The sequence below is a fragment of the Adiantum capillus-veneris genome, chromosome 8 (genome assembly GCF_014529385.1).
Source record: "Adiantum capillus-veneris isolate H3 chromosome 8, ASM1452938v2, whole genome shotgun sequence".
NCBI classification, from domain to species: Eukaryota; Viridiplantae; Streptophyta; class Polypodiopsida; order Polypodiales; family Pteridaceae; genus Adiantum; species Adiantum capillus-veneris.
Genome location: NC_140938.1, coordinates 89,253,821 through 89,260,289, shown reverse-complemented (window position 1 = coordinate 89,260,289; position 6,469 = coordinate 89,253,821).

Sequence of the window (6,469 nt, the reverse complement as noted above, 5' to 3'; positions counted from 1 at the left end):
TTGTTTACTGCATCCAACAATTATTGGTGCCTGCTTGTGCATAATCTTTCATGTATGTTGAGTTGTTGTTACTAGTGATTGTACTTCGTGTGGAGATTTTGGCAGTTTTCTTGGCCGTTTCTAAGACTCAATCCGGAAGAGCCCTTTCTGAGAATGTGGCTAGTCTTGAGTCTGCACAGCGCCTTTTAGGCATTTTTTGGCGATTTTGGCGATTTTCTCGGCCATTTCTCAGACTCGGTCTGGCAGAGCCCTTTCTGAGACTATGGCTAGTCTTGATTCTGCTTTAGCCTTTGGAGGGTTGTTTGCGTGAGGTTTTCTTGAGCTTGGGTGTTCTCAAATGTTGAGACACTTTTTGATGATACAGGTTGTTGGAGTACCCCTTTTTTGGTATCCTTGTCATATGCCATGTATCTGGTTAGACACTTTTGCTTTTGACGCAGAGTTGCAATCACATGACAGCTTGTTTCGTCAATCTAATGCCCAATGATTGCTTTTGTCAATTTATGCCGAGTTGTTTGCGTGAGGTTTTCTTGAGCTTGGGTGTTCTCAAATGTTGAGACACTTTCGATGATACAACTTGTTGGAGTACCCCTTTTTTGGTATCCTTGTCATATGCAATGTATCTGGTTGGACACTTTTGCTTTTGATGTTGAGTTGCAGTCACATGAGAGCTTGTTACGTCAGTCTTATGCCCACTGATTGCTTTCGTCAGTTTATGCATTGATATTGTACTATTGGGTTTGCCACATTTGAGTGCGTACAGCCAGTGATTCTATCGTATTTTGTCTTGAGTTTTTGCTCCCATTCTAGGGAAACTCTGTCAAAATTCTCCCATCATCTTTTGCCATAAATATTTGGTGACTTTCCCTTGACTTATGGCTACTAGTAGTGCTTTGGAAAGAAAAGACTACTACATGAAGAAGTTTGATGGCACAAATTTTACGATTTGGAAGGAACGTATGCTCGATGTTTTGGTCAACAAGGCCCTGGCAACGCCATTGAAAGAGCGTAGAGAGCATGCTTTCACTAATGATCAGTGGGAGTAGTGTTAGTACACACTTGTTTGAGTTTCATAGTACATTTTCTCAATTGACATCAAAAGGGCTGAATTTTGATGATGAAATGATGGCCACTTTCTTGTTATGCTCTTTGCCTTCTTCTTGGGATACTTTCAAATTGCGATTAGTAACTCTACACCATGCGGTAAACTGAAATTCGATGTTGTTAGTAGTGCATTGCTCACTGAAGAGATTAGACATTAATCTCTCGATAGTGGTGGGCATGGAGATGCATATATGCCAAGTGGTCATAATTGCCATAGGTAAAGAGGTGGACGTAGTCATAGCCGCGATCATTCACATGATCGTAAGGATTACCACAATCATAGCAAGAGTCGAGGCCGTGATTTGAGAAATGTAGAATTCTATCAATTCGGTAAGAAAGGCCATTTAAAAAAAGATTGTCGTCTTCTACAACATAAAAAGGGCAAAGTATTGTGAAGTCTGATGCTCCAAAGAGAAGTGAAAGGATAAAGGAGATCAATGTTGTTGAATCTCCACCTCCAGAGGTTGTTCTTGATGTGTAGCAACCGTCACATGTGCTTGTTTTCATTTTCAATTTGAGTCGTGATGCATTATTGGCTCTTGATGAGTGTTATGTGCAAAATTGGATCATCGATTCATGTGCCAGCTTCCATGTTACTCCCCATAGGGAATGGTTCTCCACATATATTGTTATGCATGGTTCAATCAAGCTTGGAGATTCCTATCAGCTTGATATATGCGGTATGGGAGATGGCAAGCTATGAATGATGAACGGCACTAAATTTATGCTTCATGGAGTCAAACATGTTCCTAAATTGACTAAGATATTGGTGTCAGTTGGCCAGCTTGATGATCTAGACTATAAAATTGTTTTTGGCAATGGTTCTTGGAATATGTGTAAAGCAAATTTGGTTGTCATAAAGGGTCACAAATCTCGATCATTGTACTCTTCATATGTCTCTTCAGTCAAAGAGAGCTCTATCTATGTAGTAGAGCAGCCTTGTCATAAAATCTAATATCTAACCAACCCAAATGATTTTCTCATATTAAATTGATCACTTAATATGGGATAATAAACGGGAACAAGTGTTAAGATATAGATATGTGCTTATAGATCTATCTCAACACGGGGACAATGGTAAAGGGGCCCAAAAGGGATATGGTCTATCAAAGAGCAAGGCTAACCAATGGAGCATAAGACCTTAGGGTTAGCTTCATTGAAGACCTCCAATAAATGTGTGTAAAAGTCCTTTGACCTTAGGTAAGCTAGGGCTGAGCTTGAGGTAGGAACCCGGCCCAAGCTCGAGGTGCTTGTCCTGCTTGAGGTGCTTGTCGTGCTTGAGGTGTTTGTCATGCTTGAGGTGCTTGATTAAGATGCTTGAGGTGCTTGACTGGCTCCATGCTTGAGGTGCTTGACTTGCTGCATGATTAAGGTACTTGAGGTGCCTTGAGAAGCTTGCCTGAGATGCTTGTGGGAACACCCCCTAGTTCAAGTGCTTTGTCATGCTTGGTGAGTAAGGTGCTTGATCACCTAAAGTCAAAAGCATTCCTAAAAGAGGGGGGGCGAGCCCTTTTCCTAGGGGCTAGAGAGAGAACACCCACTCACACACACAAGGGAAGCCCCAACTTGAAGAGGCAGCAAGGACACATGTCAGGCCCCTACCCATGTTACCTTCATGTGTTGCTTGAAGCCTATTGGCTAAGCTTCAAAGGGGTCCAATGATAAATTACATGAATTATCTAATTGTTTTAGCATTTATCTAGCCCTCTCTCTCAAAAAATGAAAGGGGGACACTTGTCTCAAGGCTACCCCTACTGCTTGTAATGCCTCCTGCTCATGATTGGCTAGGCCTGGGAGGGTCCAATGAGCTTCAAGCATGAGCTACAAGGGGGGGTTGACCCAAGCTAGCTAGGGGCTTGCTGGAGGGGTATACTCACCCACACACATTCACAATCACTCTCATTGTGTGCTATGCAAAGTGCAAGAGCTCCCTCTCCAAGCAAGTAGAGGTTGAGAGCCTACACCAACACTCTTGGCTATGGAGTGCAAATCCAACCAAGAGCCATGCTTCAATGCTTGAGCTTGTCATCTCCTTCTTCTTCATTACTATGCTATTATGTATGCTAGCAACAAGAGTATGATAAGTGAGGAACTAGTTCTTTCTCCTATGAAATGTTTCTTCTTCCTCTTCCCTACCCTCATTCCCTGCTAGCTCTCTCCACCTTCGAAGGTGTTTGAGGTCTTGGGACTGAGGCTTGGGACAATTAAAGCTTTCGTCAAGTTCATGTTATGCTATGATTGTGATGCATGAAGCTTTCCATCTTCATTGCATCACCTAGGTCACAAGGAACACAAAGAATGTATTGTAACAAGTCTCTCTTAATGGGAGAAATCATAGTACAAATGCCTATTGGAGGGGGGGACCGGCTCCACATAAATCCGGTCCTCAACTGTTGTCATGTTCTCTAAATTCTCTCTCTTGCAAAAGTATTGTTCATGCCAAGTTAACTAATTGCTATGATTATGTTGCTATCTTCAATTATGTCTACCCGCTATGCTCACAAAGTTATTTCTCGAAAGTATTCTCATTAATTTCCGCTATTCTCAAGTTGAATAGGCTAATTCCATTACATTGGTATCAGAGCATTTGGTTTCTCTTTTCTTGCTTAAGAAGAGAGGTCCTTAAGTAGCCTATAAATGGTTGATGTTGTTAATTATAATAGGGTAAGTGGAACTGGGATCTAATATCGGTTTTGTTAAGCCCACTATGTGGGGGATGGTGCACACCTCGGGAGCTTTGGACTTAATAATGGAGTCTTTTTAGACTTGCCTACGGCTTTACCATTATTGAGCCATAAGAATTCCGAAAGGAGCTAGCCCTTGGCAACTCTGCTATGTTAGACCTACTCCTCTACTCTCTATAATTAACCAATTTGAGCCGTGGGTGTAGATACTTAAGAGCCAATTTTCAAAGGCTAAGAGGAGTGGCAACTAAGGTTTTGAATTGCCAAAGCATACACTAAGTACATACATAAAATTTTGTTAACATGGCTGACAATAATCAAGAGAGTAGAATGAACATTGATAGCTTTGATTTTGCACATGAAGGTGCTAATGATGATGCTCCCATGTTTGTGAATTATCTTGTGACTAGGTTGCAACAAGCTATGGGCAACCCTACCTTGCAAGCCGAAGTTACTCAACAACTTCGTGCCTATGGAATTTCCCTTCCTCTCCAAGAGGAGAGAGAGCTTAGGAGGCCTCTTGAAGAGACCCCCAAAAGAAGACTCTCTCCCATTCGAGAGGAGGAATCCAAAGAGAAAGAAAGCAATGAAAGTCTAAGTTCTTCTGAACATGTGGCTCCACGAAGAAGGCGGTCTAGACGATCGCCTACTCCTCCCAAGAGGAAAAGAGCAACCCATAGTCCTTCTCCTCATCACTCTGAAAGGCAAGAGAGGAAACAAAGGAAGAAAAGGGCTAGGAAGAGGTCACCCTCTTCTCCTTCTTCTTCACCTTCCTCCTCTTCCGATGAAATTTATGGCTATTCTCCTAGAGAATACAAGAGGGGAGGACATCGCAAATCATTTCCTGCATGGCGAAGGTCACAAAAGCTAAAGAAGTTCAAGGAGGGAGGAAAGAGTATCTCTTTTCTCACCTACGATGGCACCTTTGGTGCTACCAACAAAGTCTTGGCCTTCATACAGCAATTTGACGTGGCCTTTGGGGACGAGGGCTTCACAGAGTCCTCCAAGCTACGTCATGTAGCTATGCACTTCCAAAAATCAGCTCGTCAATGGTGGGCTAGCCTTCGTGGCAATGGAGAAGCCCCAAAGACATGGAAAACTCTACGAGTTTCCATCATGAAGCAATTTCTGCCAAGCGATACTAAAGATAAAGTTCTTACCGAATGGCGCGGCTTGAAGCTTCTCTCTCATGAGTCTATCAACAAGTATGTAGACAAGTTTTGGGATTTACATCTCAAAGCTACTGTCTTTCAAAAGATAGACTTTGCCAAGCAAAGACAGCGATTCTGTGCGGGATTACCTGAAGAGATGGCCGAATACATCAACTCTCAACGGCCCGATACTATTAGCGAAGTAATCCACCACACCATGGTTGCTTCACGCATCAATTTCCATCAAGGGGCTAGACGTAATGTCAAGCCCATGGAAAACAAAGATAAAACTGATGCAAAGGGGAAATCCAATGCTCAAAATAATTCCCAAGGCACTTCCAACAACAACAACAACAATCGGTCCAAGGAGAAGGTAGTTTACAAAGGTAAAAACAAACTCTCTCCTGAAGAGCTTGAAGCTTTTCGCAAGGACCATAAGTGTTTCAAGTGTGGAGAGCAAGGACACGGCTATCGTTCTTGCCCCAAGAAGAATACTCGCAATGAGACTCCTAGAGCTTCCACCATCGAAGCTCCAAAAGAGGATGCTCATTGCAAAGGATCATCACTCTCCTATGCTTGGGGAAAGGTAAGAGAGCATGATGCCTTCATCTTGTTTGACCCTGGCTCTACTCTTAACTTCATATCCATAGAGTTGGCCACCAAGTTGGGCATTCAAGCTTTTGAGATGGGAGATATAGTAGTCGTTGATGCATCTTTCAAGGGACAACAAGCCTCCGTTACTCCCTTGATTGGGAAGTTGAGGCTTCATGTCCAAAGCTATGTCGACAAAGAAGACTTCTTCATCTCTCCTCTCCAACATCAGGATGTTATCCTAGGGGCACCATGGTTTGATCGCATGGCTGCCCACATGAAGTTCCCTGAAAGGAGAATTTACTTCACTTACAGGGGAAAGAACATGTATATAGATGCTAGTGAGCGTGGTCGCACTATTCCACTTGTAAATCCTCTTTCTTTTGATAAGTCAATGAAGAGCTCAGTTTCTGCGTACATGATTTTTTTCAAAGAGTCTCCAAAAGATACTAATGTTTCATCAAATGTAAATGATAGGAATCAAGAAGAGTTAGACTTGTCTAATTTTCTAAAAGGATTCCAAGATGTGTTCATCGATGATATCCCTATGGACTTACCTCCAAAACGAGGGGATGATGACCATCGTATTGAGCTCCTTCCTGGAAGCTCACCACCTAACAAGCCTCCTTATCGAGTCTCACAAGCTCAACAAGAGGAGATCATGAGGCAAGTACAAGAGCTGGTAGACAAAGGGATGGTGAGGCCTAGTTCCTCTCCCTTTTGTTCTCCAGTCCTTTTAGTGCAAAAGAAAGATGGTACATACCGTATGTGTGTGGACTATCGAGCGCTAAACCATATCACTATCAAAAACAGATTTCCCGTACCCCGGGTAGAAGATCTGTTTGATAAGCTACAAGGCTCTACCTACTTCAGTAGGATTGACCTTAAGAGTGGCTATCATCAAATAAGGATAGTGGATGAAGATATCTTAAAGACCAC